A 23,313-nucleotide genomic window follows, 5' to 3' on the forward strand; every position below is an offset into this window, starting at 1 on the left:
GTAGTTAAAAAGTAGCTGCCTGCTCTGCCAGCTGCCTGCTCTCATTGGCTGTATGTGGATGTCGAGTCGACTGACGGCTCCAGATTTGTTAGCATGTTAGATTTCTGTCCGGCGTCGGCAAGCCTCTTTGATGTGTAGTTGAGTGGCCTAGTTCACACAGGGAGGGGCTTGGCGCCTTCTGCGTGCACACACACATGCCATCCTATTAAAGTTGGCAACTAGCAAGAGCTCATCACTTGAACAAACTTTCAAAAGTGCAACCACATCAGCAGATGTTCGTTGAAGACTGTGGGCAGATATTCTGTTAGAAAAAATTAAAAAGTCAGCCCCATCAAGCTTTGTAAACAAAGAGATAACGTAAGAGTAGCCTCCCTCAGACCTATTTATTACTGTGTGTTTGAGCAGGTTATCATGCAGAAAGTCCATAGAAAGAAATGATCAGTAATCAACTATGGGAATAACCTCCTTGTATAATACTCCCCGACCAAACAGTATTTATTAAGGGCATGCACTCCACCAACAGTACATTCAGGCTTAATGTAATAGACTCCGCTACTATTCATAACTTAGAAACTACAGTTGTTTCTTTAGATGCAGAGAAAGCATTTGACAGGGTAAATTGGAAATTTCTATTCGCTACTTTACATAAATTGGGATTTGGAAACTCTTTCATAGACTGGATTAAAAAGTTCTGACAGGACAAATGATCATACTTTCACCAAGCTTTAATCTTCAAAGGGGTACCAGGCAGTGTTGCCCACTCTCTCTCTCGCTATTCTCTATTTTTATAGAACCACTTGCAGCCGCTATCAGACAAAATAAAAATATTAAAGGAATTCAAACAGAAAATGTACACCACAAGACAAGCTTTTATGCAGATGATGTATTACATCTCCTCCTAACCTCACAAACTTCTCTTTCTGAGACAATCACACTTATGGATAAATTCTCATCCATCTCCATCTACTCCATTAACGGAAGTAAATCCATAGTTTTACCTGTAATGTGTGATTTTTTGATGAGTATATCTAGCACACCGCTAAAGTCAGGGAATATTAATTAACTGGGTGTCAATATTTCCTCCAGGCTGACATGGCTAAACTATACACCTCTACTTAAATCTATCGAAGATGACACTGTGTTTGATGGACAACATTGCCTATATCACTCATGAGTCTCCACTATAAAAATGATGGATCTACCTAAAATCAATTACTTGTTTTCAATGTTACCCACCAGCCCTCTGCTTTCTGGTTTAAGTCACTGGACTCAAACATCTCTAAAATAAACCCCCACAAATCAGTTTAAAAACTCTGCACAAAGCAAAAGATTGTGGTGGTTTAGAACTGCCAAATGTTTCTCATTACTTCCTCTACAGCAGACAATATATCTCAAAATGGATCAATCAAAGCCCCCTGGACCTCACTGATGTACAACAAATATTCTGTAAGGAAATTAAAATTTCCGATATGCCATTCAGCAGCTTCAGCATCAAACGTCATACCTGCTTTAAAAGCATTAACATAAGCACTTCCCTGGCAGCCTGGTGGGAAATTTTTAAAATATCTAGGTCTTCACCAATCCCATGCAGATTTACTCCAATCTGAAACAATCCTGACATCCTGCAAAATAAGAAAAAATTCCCCACTGTGGCATCATAAAGGAATAAGACATCTAGAGTATGTAATGCAGGGCAGCAACTTTATTCCATTACAGAATCTAGTGGCACTCTATGGAATTAGCAACAATAGATTTCATTAATATCAACAGTTTAAATCCATTATTCAGGCAAGATTTAAGGATAACATAATGGACTTAGATCTACCTCCAATGATTACAGACTTTCTAAAACTCTCACCCCCAAAACTATTATCAAAGATAAACATGTTACTGTTGAAAACACTTGGTTCAGTGTTTCTCCCATTCTTAAAGTGGGAGACAGATCTATCCATTTGTCCAGACCAAAACTTCTGGACACAAGTATGTATATACTTTTAGAATGACTAAAAATCCCAATCTACAACTCATACAGTATAAAACTCTCCATAGAACACACTATACAGGACAAATGATGTTCAGAATGGGTCTTTTGCAGTCAAACATCTACCGGACCTGCTCAGGTAACATATCTGATAGTTACATGCATGCTGTGGCAATCTGGCAGAAGATATGTGAAGACCTATCAATATGGCTAAGGTATCCAATCCCAGTTTCTCCATCACTCTTCGTGCTGGGGGCCATAAGTGACATTAGTATAGAGGTTGACACATCATACATGCTTCTCACTGCCGTATGCATCGCCCAGAAAACTACATGGGAACCCTTAATGTAACACATTCCCACCTTTATTGTAGACAGGAAGTTCAGGCAGCTGGAGCATTTCCTTGTTGCTGAAACACATAAGGTCAATAGTTTCCAAAACTAGCATGAGCTAGCAAGTGCTGATTTAGAAAATTTTCAGATTTGGTCACTTTGGTCACCAATAGTTCAACTAATAGAGTTTTGTCAGAATAGAAGAATGTGTCATTCAATCTCAAGCCGTGTTGATTTGTGTACAGGACATCTAGTGATGTTTTAGCTTCCCAGATCTCTGCAAGTTTTTAAAAAATGGCATTTTCATTTAAGCCAACTGCCTGCTTTAACAAGACAATATAACTGGATAACATGACAGCATAATTGGAAACATCATCATACCTGGCATTGCAATTCAAAGCCGTTCATGCAAAATGATTAGAAGTCATACTTTTAATATCTTTGTAAAGGATGTAGGTAGCGATTTACTTCAAAACTGTCCTGTCCAGCTGTAAGAATGCGTGTTCTTATAATTCATCCAGGGGCTTGGTAATCCATCATAGAAACACTGCATTGTTTTTGGACACCTTCAAAAAATAATAGAAGCAATAATTCAATGTGTTATGTACTAATGTATCTAATACTGACTATACAAACAACTATTTTGTTTGGTGAATGAAATCCTTGGCAGCCATGTTGACTCCTCTCCAATCACAAGCTGTGTTATTAGATGGTGGACTATGTGCAAAGTACAATGACTTAACAAAATGGTGTATTGTTGATTTATTTAATCTGCTTTGTCCTAAGAATTTAGAAATCTACTACTTACCTCTCCAAAAATGTACAACTACATGTTGCAGCGACGCATACTGCAAGAACTGTGATTGGTCAGCTTGGTAGCATCGCATTTCCTCAGCTTGTTCTGCCTCAACCGATTCAAGGGTCCTGCATACCATCTCCTCTGATGCCTTCTCTCATTTCTTGGTTTAATAATTTCCCTAAAAGTTACTGCTGTTCAACAGCTTCAACTATAACATGAGCCCCTCAGTTTAAGTCACCATTGTTTGTGGTTGCCTACGCCAATGAAGAAGAAACCCTATCCCTAACATACTTGGGTGCCTATGTTCTATTGGTATTTCATTGGAACATAGAAGCCCCAGCACCAACCAGTGTTTTGGCGCTGAAATTGCAGAGCGACAAAGACTCCGACGCACATGTAAGAGGTCATGACAGTACATAGCCTACACCATCGGCTATGGCATAGACTCGACGCAGAAGTATAAATTGAAACTTATGTTGGGGTTTTCAACATATGGTCAGGTTTGTTTATTAGCTGAATATCAAAGATATTCTAGAAATATTAAAAGATTATTAATATTTAAAACTTAATTATAATTAATAAATACGGGGCACCACCCTGGAATCAGGGACCAATAACCAAATATGAGCCAAGTATGATCATTCTAAAAGAGGGTTTGTCCACCTACAAATGGCAAATAGGGAAGAGTGAATCCATACACTGGCCATGGCATCCAACTCTTACTACAACATTATACACAAATAATCACAGGCAACGACTTCTTAAAATTATAATAGTATTTATTCAATTCAAGCATAGATCAATGATTAACAACTTTAGCAAGGAAATCACTATTTACTAAGCAAAATGCAATAAAGTCAATTAGACAAAAACATACAAAAAAACATACAACAAACCAGCATGCGTGGAGGGGGGGGACTAAGAGAGGTGGGTGGATCTAACCACGTGGGTGGTCGCAGATCCGGTTCAGAATTGGGCCTGATTTCAAGATCAAGATGGTGGAAAATTACTCTTGCCTGAACTAAAAAAAATTGGAGACACACTCTGATGCAAGTCTGCTGTGGTCTGATTAGCTTCAGAGATCACGTGGTGTGTGCATGTGGGGTTAGTAAGCAGAAGGAGGAGAGAAAGGCACAGAGAAAACTATATACAATATACCACAGTCTATCCTACAGCCACCAGCAGTGAATAATTCATTCACCAGCAGTTGCTGGCTTTGGATTAGATAGAATGCGCAATTGTATCTGTTCTCAAACAACAGAAGCCCACACCAAAAAACCTAATTACTGTTGCAAACACTCTTTATCAACTAATTAACTTTATCAATGAGAGGAAGGATAGTGAACTTGCATTCAGCAACCATGTTCCCCGCTGAAAAAGGGCCGTAGACACTTTCACACTTCCGAGTGGAATGTGCACGCACCGCTAAGGGTGGGTCTGTTCCCGCCTGTGTACAGGCTTGGGAGATGCACTTGGACAGGGTTTTACTGACTGCACTATCACTGAAACAGACGAACAGCTGACCAGTGCATTGAATAGGGGCTGTGTGCTCTACATAGGACGTTAGCATAGCACACATGGACACAACAGATGCCCTCTCACCTCCCTGCGCCCTAAGTGGAGTAGGGGGGTAGAAAGCCTCCAGATTTGTTGTCCTGTACGTGAACATGCTCCTTATGTTCTTAAGAACAAAGGAGGTGTGTTCTCTCAATCCGGCTGCACTGTGGACACCAAGTACCAGCATGCAGCTGGGGTGAACCGACAGGCACACAGCTCACTCACCTTCTTAGCAGAGGTGAGAGCAAGGCGCAGGGCTGTTCAATAGCATTTTCAATGTGGACTGCTCCAGGGGCTCATAAGGTGCAGATATTAGAGCCACCAACACAAGCAGCAAGTCCTACTGAGGCGCCAAGAGACACGACACTGGTCGCTGTCTTCTCACACCCTGCAGAAAGCGTATCACGAGGGAATGGGTGAAGACTGTCACTAAACCCCCCTGGGACAGAAGAGATAGCTGCAGCGCGACAGCCCCTTCTCCATCAGACCTTTCAGGAAAGAGAAAACGGATCCCACCAAACATGTAGGCAGATCCGTCTCACTCTCAATGCATCAACGCTGAATGCCCAACCACTTAGCTTTACAGCAAGACGTGGTGGAGACTGCCCGCTGCTTGGATGGTCTGTGCAACCTCAGCGGAGAGATCAGCCTGAGTCTGCCTCTCCACAATTTTAGGAGCAAAACCTGAAGAGGCTGGCCCAACACCAGCATTGTGCATATGAAGCCTCACCCTTGTGACAGAGCCCTCCAGACCATAGGTACGGGCCAGGGCTCTGTCACTGTAGGCTGCATCACTTCTACCAGAATGACGAACATCAACCTAACTGGAGGGATGAGATGGGGTGGGGCGGGGCGGAACGCAAACAGCAGCCCTTCTGGCAATGGCGCATGTGTAACGCGCCCATCCCAAAGGGTGGGCTGTGGCAGTGGGTGTTGGCAAACACCTTACTTAGATTGGCGTTAGCTCAACTCGTGCAGTCGAGCTTTCTTCTTTAGTCAAAAACTGCGTAGTCACAGACTTCACTGGAGACGGTCAAGAGTCGGTGCAAAAGAGTTTATTCCAATAAAGGACAGATAAACCCGAGTAACATTCCTGCAGGTCTCAGGATGGAACTGAGCTGGTGGTCAGCGAACATCACCTTATATTCACCTTAAGCTCCACCTTATCTCCTCCTTCCAGGTGTGCGTTACACCTTAACTCCACCTTATCTCCTCCTTCCAGGTGGGCGTTACACCTTAACTCCACCTACAGTGTTCGCTGACCACTCCTCTCCTTTGGTGAATTTCTTATCCTCTGTTGCCATCTAGTGGCCGTTTTCATGTTTTAACAAAATTAACCCTTTCACTAATGTCACAATTTCCACTTTTCCAATAGGTTTCAACTTCAGTCTCACCGTATTTTTTAAAAGCTATACAGGCGTAATTTGACACCATTAAAACTCAAACACTTACAATTGTATTTTTTAAAAGAATTAATAAGGAATAACATATTTGATACATGCATAATATGATTCAACAATGCCAACCATGAGGGTGCTGTGTCTCACACAAGTGTAGTTTTGGCAGTGCAAAGCTTGGTTTCATGCAGTACCTGGCCGTACCTTGCAGTACCAGGCGCCATTAATCACAGTGTGTCATGATCTCATTCTTGGCCTCAGTGTGCCAGGATCTCAGGCCTGGCGTACGTGACTCACAGCAGGTACCTACTACCAGTGTATATGTTACGGTTGACTAGGTTTTGCCTGCGCTGTCTGAGCAGCTGCTCTGCTCATGCTGGCACTTTGAAAAGGCACATGTTCATAAACACACAGAGTATAGGAATAAAATATGAGTTGGTACACACTTATTAAACATTTAGTAGTCAAACTTTACATTGAAAGAATAACAACATTCACAGAATTCAGTTTCACATTCAGTCATTCAGAACAATGGAAAGCCCAGATAGCCCCTAGTTAATTAATTCACACCTACCTGTGAAATCGAACTTTTAAAAACAAACCAAAGGTTTGTACTGGCTAAAGCTTTTAGGGGGGCGGAGTAATCCCAGGAAGTACAGCCATTTTGTGAACGTGGGTATAAAACTGAACATCTCTCAACCCTCTGTGCCGTTCCCAGTTCTTCATGGGACTGTAAGGAGGTAAAGCAAACCCAGTCTTTCCACACTGCGCAAGCGGTTATAGGAGACACAACTTTCTCAGTGCTGAACTTTCTTTGTTCCTGAGCAGTGTTTCTTGCCTTGTGTGGAGGTGAGTGGTGATGAACAAAAGACTAAACTATACCAGTGCCTCGAGTTTACCGCTAATTAAACAGAAGACAATATAGGCCTATGTCTTGCTAAGGCATGACTCATGAGCTGAGCTAATGTAATAAGTTAGCTGAAGTTTAGCTAAGGCAATATCTCATGGCCTTACAACCTAATGTACTGATGGAGACACTACAGGTGAACACATGTCTAATAGCGTCATCACAATCGCCACATTGATATGCAAATTAGGTGTTAACTAATTAAAATGCACTAATTTGCAAACATTTGACAAGTTACTGCATGTGAATGGGATAAAGAAAATAACTAAAGCATATCACCACAGAACTTCCCCAGTTAATGACTTACATCAAGAGTATTTTCCTCTGAAATGCGCCGTGTAAATATGCAGATTAGGTTGTTTTGGTTAATATAGAAGAAATCTATAGATGCTAATAGACCAAGGGTATTGAGCTTAAAACCAGCACCATCTAAATGTTTATTCTTGAAGTTTTATTTCCATTAGAGTAAAAGAAGACATGGAAGCAAAATAGACCAAAGTCTCAAAAGTGCCTTAAAGAGTAACTTAGTTTTGATGGTAGGCTCATCTAATAACTATCCATTCTATTAGTTTGTTGTATGCTGATAGATCTTTACATATACAGACAGCCCTCCCTCAAATGTGAAGCTAAGTCCATGTCACCATCAGTAATTCAGTCATGAAACTGTCATTTATTCTAAATATATACTTTAGTAGCATAGAAAACATGCACATTGTGGCAGTGTCGCCTGCTCCTGTGATAAACCTAGTGAATACTAAAGAAGACCGTGGTCTCTGTGTGAACTGATTATCTTGTACAAAAGTAAAAATGTTGAGTTATATATTTGTCTTGTTTTAAAAAATGCCCTTTTTTTCCACTTGAGCCCCTGCCCACATCCCTGTATAATACACTGCTCAAAAAGGGAACACTAAAATAACACAATAGAGTGAAAGTGCCACCAGCATTCAAAAGTGACCAAAACATCAGCCAGGAAGCATAGGAACTGAGAAGTGGTCCGTGGTCACGACGTGCAGAACCACTCCTTTATTGGGGGTGTCTTGCTAATTGCCTATAATTTTCAGCTGCTGTCTATTCCATTTGCACAACAGCATGGGAAATTGATTGTCAGTCAGTGTTGCTTCTTAAGTGGACAGTTTGATTTCACAGGAGTGTGATTGACTTGGAGTTACATTGTGTTGTTTAAGTGTTCCCTTTTATTTTTTTGAGCAGTAAATAGTGTACATAACTTATTTTTCTATTATATTTCCTTCTACTTTTATTTTATGTGCATTTTCTTATCTGTTGTGTGTATGTAAGTGTAGGATCAATAAAGTCTACCTTATCGCTTATATTACCTATAGGCAATTACCTAAGTCAATGAATTTTAAGTAAATTGTTTTAGCCATCATGTTTTACCAAGGAAATGTAAGAGGGCATTACACATTTCAGTACAAGTAATTACAAATTATTAATGCTAATAAACTTATAACAAATAAAACCATGGTTCATCTGAGACAACAAATCTTGAAGATAGATACACACACACACACACACACACACAATATGGTGCATGTCTTCTCATAAATATTTAATTCAGGGTACTACTGCACATGTCTTATGACAGTTGTATGCGACAAATCTCAATTTTAGAGGCATTTTTCCATTTTCTTCTTATCACAGGTCAAATGAATAATGAGGGTACTTCAGTGGAGGCTGTAGCTTGGTTTGACTGCCTTCAAAGCTTGTCAAGGCTTTAAATTATCCATTCCAGCTAAGTGAGAGGCTGAGCTTCCTCCCAGTCAAAATTCTGTACCTGCAATATAAATTGCAGAGCTATTGTGAGGTCAACACTTACTGTACACATCAAAGGAAACATTTAATCTTCTCTATTGTTGCATTTCACCTTGCACAACGTACTTGATGCATCTTGAGGTCTTCGCTTCACCGACATGCATTTTTCTTTAAATGTTCAGATGGAACTCTGAAATTAATGTTATGCTATACATGGTTAAGGCAGCTGTTGTTACGGTAAGGCAGGTTGGAGGACCCAAATGCAGGACACACGGCTGGCAGGTATAGTTCAAAGATTTATTTATAAAACAACAAAAAGCGAGCACACTTACTGGTGGAGTGGCTGATAAAACAAAGTCCACAAACAAGGTATCCAAAATGCAATCCAGAAAACAGGCAAAAGTCCAAAATCCAAACACGACAAGACAGAGCAGACAATACCGCAACATAACAGGAGATAATGACCTGACAAATACAAGACAGAAACACCAGGTATATATACAGGGACTAACGAGCAGGGCGGGAGCACACAGGTGATACTAATGGGATTACAGACAGACACAGGCAGGCAGAGAGAGAGAGAGAGAGTGGGGGGAAAAACAGAGAGAACACTTGACAGGCAGACATGGGGCAAAAGAATAACCAACAAAGACAGAAACACACATGTTACAAAGTACCAGAACCTAAAGGAGAACACAGAGCTAGAACACAGAGTACAAAGGAGACTAAACCAAAATAATGTAGACAAGGAACCTGAAGTAAATACTAAAACATGAACCAAGGCACAGGAATGGGAACAAAGACAAAGAACTAAAACACAGGAGCAAGAGTATAAGCTAAGACACGGATGAGAATGCAGGACATAACTAGAATATGAGACAAGACAGATACTAATAAAACTTAAATCAAATGAACCAAAATAATAAACTAGACTACAAAAACTCCAACCATGACAATATCAAATAACCACAGGAAAAACAACAGCACAAAACCAAATCCTAACAGCTGTATACTTTGGACTAAAAACAACTTTTTTGTGAGTAAATAAGTAGTATTTCTTTTCAAATAACAAATGCTATTCTAAATATTCACAGACCAGTCATCACTGTTTTCAAAGTGTTTTATGACCTTGAACAATTTATCGATTTTATTTAATGCCAAAACGTCAATAAAGAAAATCTTTTCCCTCTTGCTTTTCTTTCTGTTGGGAATTCTTGCTATTTTCCTGCCTTTTCTTCTCTGTCACTTCTGCTTTTCACGTTGTCAGAATCTCTGCCATTCACTTCTGACTTAGCCATATCTTGACAATGATTGACAAGGAGACAACGTGAGAGTAGTGAGATGACAATTTCTGCCCGGTTTCCTTGAGCCAATCAGTCCTCAGACGCTGCATCATTCAGACCTGCGATTTAGCAACCCACCACCTCTCCATCACCACCTTGTCCCTCATGATGATCCAGGTGATTCCACTGAAAGGTTTATCTGCTGCTTAGTCCACCACCATCAGTGTCTGGACTCCAGGAGATTCCACCTGTCTCTTCTCATCTTCATGGGCCTATGCTTAATGAGTTGCATCCCTTTCAATTAGTTACAGTTCAGTCCGGAAAGATTTGGACAGTCACTCAGTTCTCATAATTTTGGCTCTGTACGCCGCCATAACGGATTTGAAATTAAACACCAGAGGTGCAATTGAAGTGCAGACTTTCAGCTTTAATTCGTGGGGTTGAACAAAAATATAATCTGAAACGTTTAGGAATTGTACCATTTTCATACACAGTTCCCTTATTTTAGGGGCTCAAATGTAATTGGACAAATTAACATAATCATGAATAAAATGTTCATTTTTAATACTTTGTTGAGAATATTTTGCAGGCAATAACTGCAATAACTGAAACCCAAGGAAATTACCAAACACTGGGTTTCTTCCTTTGTGATGCTTTGCCTGGCCTTTACTGCAGCCATCTTTAGTTGTTGGATGTTCGAGGGGTCTTTCTGCCTTAAGTTTTGTATTCAGCAATTGAAATGCATGCAATCAGGTTAAGATCAGGTGACTGACTCAGCCATTACAGAATATTCCACTTTTTGCCTCCTGGTTTGCTTTTGCAGTATGTTTTGGGTCATTGCCCATCTGTAATGTTAAGCGTTGTCCAATCAACTTCACTGAATTTGTCTGAATCTGAGCAAATAATATATTGCTATACACTTCAGAATTCATCCGACTGCTTCTGTCTTCTGTCACATCATCAATAAACACTAGTGACCCAGTGCCATTGGAAGCCATGCACATCATGCCATCACACTGCCTCCACCATATTTTACAGATGTGGTATGCTTTGGATCATGAGCTGTTTGGAACCTTCTCCATACTTTTTTCTTCCCATCATTCTGTTACAGGCAGATCTTAGTTTCATCTGACCAAAGAAAGCTTTTCCAGAACTGAGCTGACTTTTTAAGATGTTTTTTGGCAAAGTCTAATGTGGCCTTTCTATACCTGAGGCTTTTGAATGGTTGGCACCTTGTTGTGAAGCCTCTGTATATGCTCTCGTGGAATCTTCTCTTTATGGTAGACTTAGATATTGATATGCCTACCACTTGGAGAGTGTTCTTCACATGGCTGGATGTTGTGAAGGGGTTTTTCTTTACCATTGAAAGGATCCTACGATCATCCACCACTGTTTTCTTCCGTGGACGTCCAGGACTTTTGGTGTTGCTGATCTCACTGCACTTTAAGCCCATATTCATTATTTAACTGTAACTTTAATATGTTTTGGTAAACAGCTAAAATAACAAAACTTGTGTCAGTGTCCAAATATATATTGACCTGATTGTTTACACTTTCAGTTGATCTATCCTTATTGAAATAGCACGTACTAGTGAAGAAAATTAATGCTTAGCATGGAAATGGAACAAAACAAATTAGGGGCTCTCCTCTAAATGTCTGATCTCTAATTTGATTCAAAATTTGCATATTGCAGAATTACTTAAAATTAAACTGTATTTAATGTATTGTTTTGAGTGGCAAATTTGGCACAAACAGTTTGGCAAAAACACGTATTTGCTTTCTGGCAGAGAGTTAGACAGCAAGATTAATACCACTCTTATTTGCGTAAGTTAAATATAAATCTACAGCCAGCAGCCAGTTAGATTAGCTTAGAACAACGGCTGGAAACAGGGAAACATTTGTGTGGCTCAAGCCTACCAGCATCTCTAAAGCTCACTAAGTAACACACTGTATATTCTTTTTCTAATCCATACAAAAACCAAAATGTAAAAATTTGCTTATGTGCTGGACTATTACATGGTAGGTACAGTCACTACCTGGAGTCTCAGCTGGTTGCCTGGCAACTGCTTAGAGCCAAGAAATAGTCTGGCAAATAACCCTAGGTAAAAACTACAAAATTTTGAACGTTAGCTTTAATAGCCTACACCTTCTAAGCAATAATTTATGATGAGATGTTCCAATATGAGAAAATAAAGGATGAAGTGGAGATGAAGAACACCACAATGTAAAGAAGTATGTCAGAACAGAGTGCATTATCACACATATACCAAGGCCACTTACCGAATGAGACAATGGAAAAAAGACTATTAACCACTTTCTAAAAATGTTTTTTATTGTGTTTAACCTAGTTAGGTTAGGTTCATCGATTACTTAACTGGTAAGATACTGTATGCAAACATGTAACATCTGTACTGAACAAAATCATTGCCAGAAAGAGACTCAAACTAATGGATTACCAGTATTGTACAACTAGTAAAGGCCTTTCAATGGTAGAAGAAATATGTTTGTTTTAATATTATCAATACATAATGTAGATACAGTATACACAGAATATCAGACATGTTCTCTCAAATGGATCTAACCTGTTTAAAATGAATCCCCACGCCATAAATGACTTAAATAGTGCTTGAACCCCTTGGACCAGTTGCCAAGATAGATTAGGCATAGTTAAAAATTTTGAAGAAAAATTGGGTACCACTGACATAAACAGCCCATGATCACCTCATAGCTTGCTTTTCCCAAAAGGGGAGGTGAAGATTGTAAAATAAGGCCTCATCGATGCACAGGCACAGCTCTGAACTGAGTCCATCAGTAGATAGTGAATGCACACACACAGCCTTCACTTGGATCCATCTGGAAGAGAGCAAACAAAAGCTTAACTCTGCGGTGAAATTATGTTGTCACATAGGAACCCATTAACTTCAGATTGCAGAAAATGCCTGTTGATCTTCTCAAATGAAAATAAGGTAGACAGTATCTCCATTAATGTGCAAATTGGATATTTTTAGGCACAGTCATCACTCTGTCCTATTTGTAAGATGTCATTGTCAACAGCATCTAAGTAGACAACTAAATCTAGGAAGAGCACTCAGTGGATGGGAGTAATTGTAAAATAATTACATAGGCAATTGAAGGCAGACTGAAGCTACGGTGCCACAATAATGTCTGGCGCATGCGGTTACAAAATAGTAGAGAAATATTTTAATCAGCAAATGAGTCAATTTGTTATGTCCTAGTTTCAACATTGTAGTGTCAAGTGACAAGTTCTGTCAGTAGATTGTGAATGCACACGCACAGCCTTCACTTGGATCCAGGAGGAAGAGTGCAAACAAAATCTTAAATCTGATCAGCTAAAATAAAGGCAATCATCATCATAATCCCTGCATTTACAATAGAGGAAATGTAGAGTTACACTGTAACTCAGTGACATCAGTAAAACGACAAAAGCTATTTTTTGTTACCTCCACCATGGAGGTTGTGTTTTCATTAAACTTGGTGAATGGTGTAGTGCAAGGGTCAAGAAAGAACCCATTACATTTTGGAATGGATCTGAATCACGGAGCACATACAAATGATTTTTTTCACTTTTGTTAACATAATAGCCACCTCAAACATTGTTATAGAAACAAATGCAGCAGGTATGTCACAAATAAGTAATCAGGGATGTGGTTTGTTTGCAAAGTACATAAAAAATGCAGAGCTGAGATGATGAGGCTTCAGCCAGGCACAACCATATTTTGACATACTGTAATTCTAATAGTTTTGGAAATATATCCATACATATATAGTGGTTGTGTAGTGGTATATCAAGATTATACTCACAAAACTATTGGCTTTGACAGAAGTGCGCTTTCCAAGTCCCCTCTAGTTTGATTACAATGTCTATGAAGCAGGAGATGGGAGGCTATAGCTCTCCTTCTGCTAATATATGTACATTTTTCAAGAAATTAAGATACAAAATAAAAATGGACTGCAAAATAAAAATAGCATTATTAAAATGAGAACAGACCCAATTACTCTGGTAGGTGATCATTTTTCTTCTGTACCACTGCCAAATAAACTCAAACAATGTGGATTTCTCTATGATTGTTCAGAGTTGGTACAAAGAACAGTTCTATAAAGATGCCCTGGATCACAGATTATTGTTTCCTGACACTACAATTTCACAATTGTGATTTATCCTCTATTATTTTATAGCTGAAAATCTTTATCAAACTCAATTGCAGCTTAACCAGTGATCTACAGCAACAACAAAATGGACCCAGGAACACAAGGTATTACATGATCACCAGCAGCTTTCATGTTCAAAATTGTTCTTTCATCACCACATTATGAACAACTTGCAACCCAAAAACACTCTTTCAAACACTAGAGAGCTCACCAGTTTACACCATGTGGCTTTTGTCTCTGGGTACTTACAGTCATCAGATAATGTTGCTATAGAAACTGGATAATGTCTCAATTAACTTGAAAGTGAAGTCAAATGCGCTATCCCCTGTGTACGCCAAAGGTCCATTTATGACAACAAAGAGTCAAACTGTTCTCTGAGATTATGCCTCCTCTTACATTGTGCTCTGAGAAAATGTTGAGAGGATTTGCATCTAATGGCACAAAGCAAAAGAGACCTTTGTCTGTCTGTTTTCAATTCATAGGCCATGACTGCCATCCTGGACACACTAAAATGATGATCAACAAATGCGTGATGGTTCACAATACCAAGTAACAGGTTGAGTGGCAATTTTATAAATGAATTTTCTGGACTTTATCGTAGCCTGATGGAACCAATGCAAGAGTTGCCTTTAGTTGGGAGAATTGTTTACATAACAATTACTAATGTCCTTTGGGACACACATTTAGACAAAAGCACATTTAGGTTCATTCACTTTGCACTTACACTGGCACAAACTTAATGTTTTATTATATTATTATACTGTATGTATATTATGTATATTGGTTAATTATGGAGTCACCAATCTGGCATTAGCTGTCTGTTAGGACTTATCTTGGGAACCAGTGGGTCACCAGTGGGTCATCTCTTACAGCATGAACCATTGTCGAAGGTGCTCCTGAGCAAGGCTCTGAACCCCCAATTGTTCCCCGGGCACCATACGATGGCAGCCTACTGCTCCTACTTAGGATTGGTTAAATGCAGAGAACAAAAGTCCCCTTCCCCCTCCCTTTAGGCTGTGGATAGCACTGTGGCCTCACAGCAAGAAGGTTGCAGGTTCAAACCCTGGCCTTTCTGTGTATTGGAGTTTGCATGTTCTCCCCGTGTCTGTGTGGGTTTCCTCCAGGTGCTTCGGTTTCGCCCCACCATCAAAACAGGTTAGGTTCTCCATCTGGAGTTGGTCCCAGCTGCCCACTGCTCCCTTGTGGAAATGGTTAAATGCAGAGAATGAATTTCGCAACATGTATGGGTATGTGACAAAAGTATCTTCTTCTTCAACTGGGACTGCCAACCAATGACACAGTTCAAAGGTTGGGTTTTCAGTAAGCATGAATTACCAATCAAATTGCAGTGATTCATCATATGGTGAGTCATTCATTATGTAACAAGCATTTACTGAGGCCTGCTGAGAACTCCACCTGAGAAAATTATTTAGCCATCTGGTATAAAGATGCAGAAAAAAATCCTTACTCTTGTGATGCGCTCACTTTCGTCTGCTGCATCGACACAGTCCCCTCCTACTGAGCTAAATTTTTCCTGGTTTAGAGATAAGATTTTCCATAGAAAGCTTATCCTAAGTTAAGTTGCGTGAAAAATAAGTAAATCTAACAGACAGCACAATCAATGACAGATGCCATTATTTGCAAAATTCTCTCTTAAATGCACTTGCATAAAAATGTCTGATCTTCACTTATTACATGCAAGGTGCGCTTCAGATGACAACACCTCTGAGTAACTCTTATATAGCATACGCATATCAAGATACAGAATAAGCCTGAAACACGTTATCCCTTTACTGTAGTTGCAGTACTTTGTGCTCATGCTGACTGGTATATTATTTTGAAGCTAGCCTTACATAATTTAGTTATTAATAACAATATTAATAATCAATATTTAAGTCATTAACATAACAAAAAATGTTTGATGTCTTGATTTACCAAAATTATGTCTTTATATCTGGATCAGTCTTAAGTCTAAAAACACAGAACACCACTAGATAATAAGATGTTGGGATGTCCTCTGATGCAGAAGAAAGAAATAGTTCCTAGCTAATAAAATAAGGAAGTCTGGAGGTAAGAAATATATATATGAGCCATTATGGCTGTTCTTGACTTCTGTTACAGACCACACTACATTTAAAAGCAAATATTTTAATTTCATATTTAATAGGTTTTTAACAGTGTTGGTATCACTGTTTTATCTATTTTAAATAGCTGACAGAGTGACAGAGTATGAAAAGAAGCCAGAAGTCTCAGTTTTTCTGATTTTTTTTTCAGATTTTCACTAGGTTGAAGCGTAAGGTACCAACAACGTGTCCCAGTGCAGGCTGTTATGATGGGCCCTAGTTCACACTACACAGGCTACACACAGTTAGGAAGCACATGCACACACACTGCGTTTGTGTCTAGAAGGGAACCCTATATTGGCAAATTTGTGTGCCTTGTGTCCTTGTTTTGCACACATGCTGCTGCTGCCACTGTGTTGCGTGCGTCTGGACGCAGCCGTCTAAAGCAAAGTACCGTCATGTGATGGATTTTAGAGTCGGACTGTGTCACCTAGACTATTATATTTGCAAAGTACAGATGTCAAAGATAAAGTTATAAGGAGCATGGCCAGTGCTGTCATTGTCAAAATCCTGAAACGTCACTATAAACAGCTGAGTGCAGGAGGTGTCCACAATGCTGAAATGGTGCCCATTTTTTCGGGCAATTTCAGTACACTAACCTCCCAAATCATGACAACCACATTCCTCTTCGACAGAGAGGCAGACATTATGGTGAATAAGAAAGAAAAGTGCCCTTCTCATAACACAATACCATGTCCTGAAAACAGACCAGCTACGGCGCACACACCCACATGCACATCCATACAATTAAACAGGTAGGCCTACTCAGCAGTGACCTGTCCCCAAAATGATATTAGCCTTTAAAACAGCGGTACAGCAGCCACACCAAATCCATTGAAAAGCACTTGAAAAGTTACTCACCTATTTGAAAGGCATCTGACGAGCCTTGCATTGAGCAAAATCTTTGATAATGTCCTCCGTAATCCAAAACAATCTTATTTGGGAGCTTTGCGGCCCTCTCCTCCTGTTCTTCTATCTTCTGTCTATTCTTTAAACAACTTTTATGTTTGAATAGCATGACTGATTGCACATGTGCTCTGCTAGTCTACTTGGCAGATTTTGCGTTTCACCCAGTTTCTGGACTCTTGTCACATGATCAAATAGAAACTTAAGATTGGGCAGCCATATACATATTACCCAGCAATCATCACTGCATATGATGGCTATGTGACACGAATAGCAAAGAAAATCTTCTTCTGTGGTACGGAAGCCCTAAGCAGCCATCGATTCATATCTTTATTTTACTCCGTTTTCTCATGATAACGAGATAATTTTCTTGTGATCTCGACATAACGACTGTTGTTTTCTCTTGATAACAGGATAATTTTCTCGTGATCTCAGGATAACGACTGTTGTTTTCTCGTGATAACGGGATAATTTTCTCGTGATCTCGGGATAACAAAACAGCAGTTTAACGCAGGGGTTATCAAGAACGTTTAATGGTAATTTCAAGGTGGTTTTAGTGTCACTAATTAGCTCAGTGAGTAAGGTATGTAACTTGTAAGATTGTGAGTTTGATCCTCATGGACTAACTTTAAAAAAAATCTTTTTCATATTCCTCTTCATCAAAGTTGTTATGAAGATGACTGACTCACATGCTCACAATTAATCTATTTCTGAACCTTTGAAATAGCCGTCGGGAAATGAGGATTTCCCTGAATCTCTTCATAACAACTTTGTTGAAGAGAATGATAAAAAGAAACACAAAAGAAGAATAAAAAACCATCTGGTGGAGCGGGGGTGGTAATGCACAGCAACACAAAGGAGGTTAACCTTATCTGCGATGTGCGGTCCTAGGATTGCAGTCCTAGGATTGCAGTCCTGAAAGTGCAGCCTCTGGTACTGCATACGTCTCAACTGACAAAGTCCAGCCACTACCGTCACAGGCCCCAGAGCAGCTGCACTGTCTATACCAGGGGTCGGCAACCTTTAATACCGAAAGAGCCATTTGAACTCGGTTTCCATGGAAAAGAAAACACTGGGAGCCGCTACTTTTTGACATCTAAAATGAAAAAAACCCGCATTTATAAAAAAAAAAAACAACAACAACTTCCCTTTCATGCTTCGGGGTTCACCCCAGCCATACACTTATTAGTGCTTTGAACATTTTGAACATTTTGAATTCTTGAAAAAATAATAACAATTTCTGAATGTCTCTTTCAAATAAATTAAAAAGCTGAACTTAAAATATCCATGTAGCAAACAAAAGCAAAAAATGCCGTGAGCCGTCATCCTTATAGTATGCCTTTGGGCTTTCAGAGCATGTAGCGGAGCCTTGACCTGAATTTAAAAAATAAATTGAGAAAAAAAGCCTGTGTCACTAAACAATGAAAAATAAATATTTGCAAAATATCTGCATAAATATTTATTTTACCTGGTTAATGGGACTTCTGCTCCTGAACCTCTGCGCACAGCGTCTGCAAATCGGGGCTGTACGAAGTCACTTTCATCTTTACGCAGGACTGTAAGCTGTCATCTGTGAGGCGTGAGCGGTGTTTGTTTTTAATGTAGTTCATGGTAGAGAATAGCTGCTCACATACATATGTGGATCCGAAGATGGACAGGACTCCAAAGGCGAAAAAAGAACTAACACAAATAAAATACACTTCAATTAAATACTTAGTTTTATACTTAGACCCCTGGTCTATACCTACGCCCCTGAGGGATAGGTTGTTGCATATCTACTATGTTTTAATACATTTATGATAATTAATACCAAATTATGAATTTTAATATTCAGAAAATATTAATTCATAAATCTCTCGCGGGGCACCACCCGATATTCCGTTCGCCCAGGGTCTTGGGATTCCCTGAGTATGGTTAATAATTAGACAATCATTCACTAGTGATCAGTTAACAATCGCTCAATTATCTTAGTCAGTCAATCTCATATCGAAGGGGTAAATTCTCGTGGCAGGGAATACACACACAGTTCCTTTGATTACAGTGATTTTATTAACTAATTAAGGTGAATATAAAAATGCGGTTAAAATATACATCCAAGACATAAACAATGGCTAACAATGGCTAAGAATGTGGGTTTCTATTGTGGAGAGGATTTGACTCATACGGCAGAAGAGAACTAACGAAAGTAGTTAGATGATACTAACTCAATTGTCTAGGAGTTTAAGGACAAAAGATAATGGATTAACAAACTATTGGACATCACTGACCACAGAATGCAGGGTTTTGGCCTCACTGCATGTCGTTTCCCCCAGCCGGGTTGCTGGCAGACGGCCTCACAATAGCTGAGTTCCATGCGTTCTCGGTTAGGACAGCTTAAAGCCGTCGCTTTCTCTGCCAGGGAATTGCTCCGGAGGTCCGTCTTTTGTCGGCTTACTGAAGAAACTCGCAGTGGGGTCCTTTCCACCCCTGGCTCGGGTCAGAGGTTTGGTCGTTCTTTGTTACTGCTGGCGGGACCACGTGTCGGGGTCCGACCTCAGTGGGATTAGCTTGACGCATAAAGCTTAAAAAGAACTTGGTCGTTCTTGAATTAAACTAGTGTAACTTAACGGACTGATAACTTTTAACAAAACCAAAGCAAATAAAACGCAAGTAAATTTGCTGGAAACGAGGGAAAAATCGATGTTGCGGCACTTCGCGTGTGTGGCTTCAAAACGAACAAAGGGCTTCATTGCGCCGGGTCGAACTGCTTAGGGTGTTGCCGGGAGAGGGGGCACGCTGGGCGCTTGCCGAAGTGCAGTTGGAGAGCCAGGAACAAGCAGAGGACAAGAGAGAGCAAGACAACGTGGGTCGCTGCTTTTGTCTGTTGGGGCGTGTTCCCCTGAGGGAGGGCTTGTTTCCAGTTTTCGAGAGACCGTCTGTCTTTAGACATATTAAAAGTTAATCAAAAATCTATTTGCGCGTATTGTAATCAAATATCTTCCCACAATCAAACCTTAATTGTCAAACGGTTGTACCATTCTTAGTTTTAAGCACTTGATAAAAAGGAAAACAATTGTCAGTAGTTAGACCTTAAAAGGTTAGCATTTCATAGGAATCACAGATGAGAGGAACTTAACTAGCTTTCTGGATATATTGGCTGTTACACGTTCTTAGAGAATATAAGCAAGCTACACGAATGGCATCAGATTATTGGACAGGTAAATACAGAGTGATATTTATACATTAAACGGCATTTCAGACGATGGCCTGTAATACTTATTTTGTCCACTTGGGGGAGCTCGGGTTACATGACGATAGCTTTGATTCACCAAAATGAATGCTCGCTGAAAATTAAAACACTGCAAAATTAACTTATTCTTTTCCAACAACAAATAACACCAACATGGTAACATAACTACTCAAATGGAGGCAAATGCCACTACTAACTTAGCAAGGATTATTGTTTAAACAGAACATTTTATAATAAAACATTGTTTTAGCTCAAGAAGGCAGGAGTTGTTTGTGTCCCCCTTTCGCATGGCTTATCACATTTGCACATCAGCTAAAAGAAGAGAAGGGAGTGGTGTTTTATGGCTCAGCCATTCTATGGGAAAAGGGATCAGAACAGGCGGTACTTTGATGTCCTGAGGCACCCTATGGAGGGAGAGGGATTGGACAATTCCTTTGCTGTCCTGCTAAGTGTCTTTATAAACACCTTTATGGCGAGAGGGGTTCACTAAGGCTCTTTGAATACACGGTCCTTAAGCGATGCATGTCTGATTGAGTCTCTGCAGAACCTTATCCAAACCCCAGGCAATGTCCCTTCTTTTTGCATGTCAAAAGGCCTACTCCAGGGGAGGAAAACTTTCCTACCCCTCCTTTTCTCAGAGAGAGAGAGGGAAGGAATTTTGAGTCTCCAAATTATTTGATATAACATGCCCAAATCCACACTGTTGGTACACTACAAGGTGTACATGTCTCCCTTACTTTTCAAGTCCTATGTCTATTCCTAAACACCTCAATGGATAACGTCACAAGGTCCAGGAAAGATGTGATGGAGAATTCACAATGCAATGTTAAGAGAATCCAACTGCACTTACACAAGGCTTTTTTTTTAAAACAACTTCATTTACAACACATGGAAGATACAGTAAGTACAGTGACAAACTCAATACTGTACAATTCAAGTAACATTTCCTGTCAAAAACACCTCCTAAAGGATATTTTCAATTTATATGTAGGGTACATTTAACCATCAATCACTTATAGGAAGAAACAACAAAATCGACATTGTTGAAAATAAAAACAAAAACAAAACAATTGCTGAAGTAATATAATAACATATAAGAAATATACAGATAGAGCCATTAAACTAATAATACAATAAATATAAGGAATTGAGGGATGAGAGTTAGTTATATTCCGACACAGACTTTTTTATTCTTCTTAGTGAATTCCACGATGTGGGAGATTTAGCAAAATGACTTTATTTTGTTATGATGATGATATTGTTAACTATAAATGCAGTATGCTTGTTCTTCAAGACTGCAAACTATCCAAACTGGATCGATTTGAAAGGGAATCCCATATTTATGGATTGGAGCTCAGCCAATCACTCAAGGAGTTCCATATGTTTTGAATCATGTCCATAAGCAGAGGTAGCGTGGGTACATGGGGGCAGCCAATCTAGGTCCCACTACATGCCCTACAAAGTTAAGCTCAGCTGATTATATCAGACAGACACAAACAACAACAGTATACGACAACACACTATACTAAGACAATTCAGCAGCTCTTATCAAATGAAACAGCCCCTTCACTCATGGTTTCAATGGTAAACCACCACAAGAATGATAATTACCAACAAACACACTAGATTCTACGGAGACACGTTTTAATAAACAGAAATTAAAAAGTAACATTTGTATTTCAAACAAATGGCAAACTTATTAGCACGTTTTAAGAAAACTCTCTTCACACTCATGCATCATGGGAATTCTGAGGGAGGGGCGTAGGCTGAGTGTGCGCAGCGGTTCACGGGCATCAACTTCCACTGGAAGCCTCTCAGAAGCATTTCAGCAGCAAAGCGTGTAGCCTGCCCCACATTAATGACTTGTTTTAATTGTCCTTTTTGTGCTTCTACTACATTCTTCAAAGCTCTCTGTGGCTCGCTTTGCATCTAGCAACTACCACAGGTAGCATTTCAGAATAAGAGCGTTTTACCTTCCAGATTTTGCCAACATGTTTAGATTTTGTTGATTTGGTGATTAGTGCTTGCTTTTTGCGCTTCTACTATGATTAAGTAGGCTACGTAGTAAGGTAGTTAAAAATGCTTTGTTGATGTACGATCGGAAGTCTGTAACGGTATATTATTTTGAAAATTGACCATTTCTCTGCCGTTTCTGTGTCTGACTTCCTGCCCGGTTCATCTGCGCTGTGCTGCCTGACACTGGGACGCTTCCTGGACGCACTCAGTCTATGGACGCACTGCAGTGCTTCTGGTGTAAGCAAAAACATTTAGTAGAAAGGCTGCTCCAGCAGCAGCGAAGCAGACAGACTCTGTGGACTTTCGGAGTGAGTCTGGGGTCATGTAAACTTGGTTAATATGTCTTTGTAGCAGGTGGGCCCACGATGAAGCTTCGCCCCCACTGTGCTGACAGTCTAGCTCCGCCCCCGAGCATAAATAAAATAGGTGCTCTGTTTTTCTCTATGTCTGCCGTGGTAAACTACAATGGCTCATCACTTTAAATGTTGCAGCCGTAAATGATGGTCCAGTGTACTCTAAGCTAAAGCAGATAAGAAATGAAGCACTGAAACACCTTCCCATAGCATTTAGAGAATTCTAGCAGCTCTGATCATGGCTGCCTCAGTTAGGAATTTTCCTCAGCAAAAATCCATGCAGATTGCAGCCATGGCGCTTAAGATTGTACACAGCCTAAGAGGACACCTGCAACTTTGAGGAAAGGGAAAAAATTCTGTCATTTACATTCTGATGAGCCCTGCGATGGACTGGCGATGTGTCCAGGTGTACCCCGCCTTTCGCCCGATGTCAGCTGGATTGGCACCGGCCCCCCGCAACCCTGTACGCAGGATAAGCGGTTGACGATGGA

General features: G+C 39.9%; 1 long non-coding RNA gene across 1 annotated transcript; it reads right to left on the reverse strand.

Moving 5' to 3' along the window:
- Window positions 1-8,516: 8,516 nt before the first annotated feature.
- Window positions 8,517-9,207, reverse strand: LOC119901387. Its single transcript, XR_005444183.1, has 3 exons — window positions 9,076-9,207; window positions 8,856-8,933; window positions 8,517-8,765 (listed from the first exon to the last, which is right to left on the reverse strand). It is a non-coding gene; the product is annotated as an uncharacterized LOC119901387 (long non-coding RNA).
- Window positions 9,208-23,313: the final 14,106 nt, after the last annotated feature.

This window comes from Micropterus salmoides, unplaced genomic scaffold (assembly GCF_014851395.1).
Source record: "Micropterus salmoides isolate LMB-PRFRI ecotype aquatic unplaced genomic scaffold, ASM1485139v1 Ms_hic_scaffold_13, whole genome shotgun sequence".
In the NCBI taxonomy this organism is placed as follows: domain Eukaryota; kingdom Metazoa; phylum Chordata; class Actinopteri; order Centrarchiformes; family Centrarchidae; genus Micropterus; species Micropterus salmoides.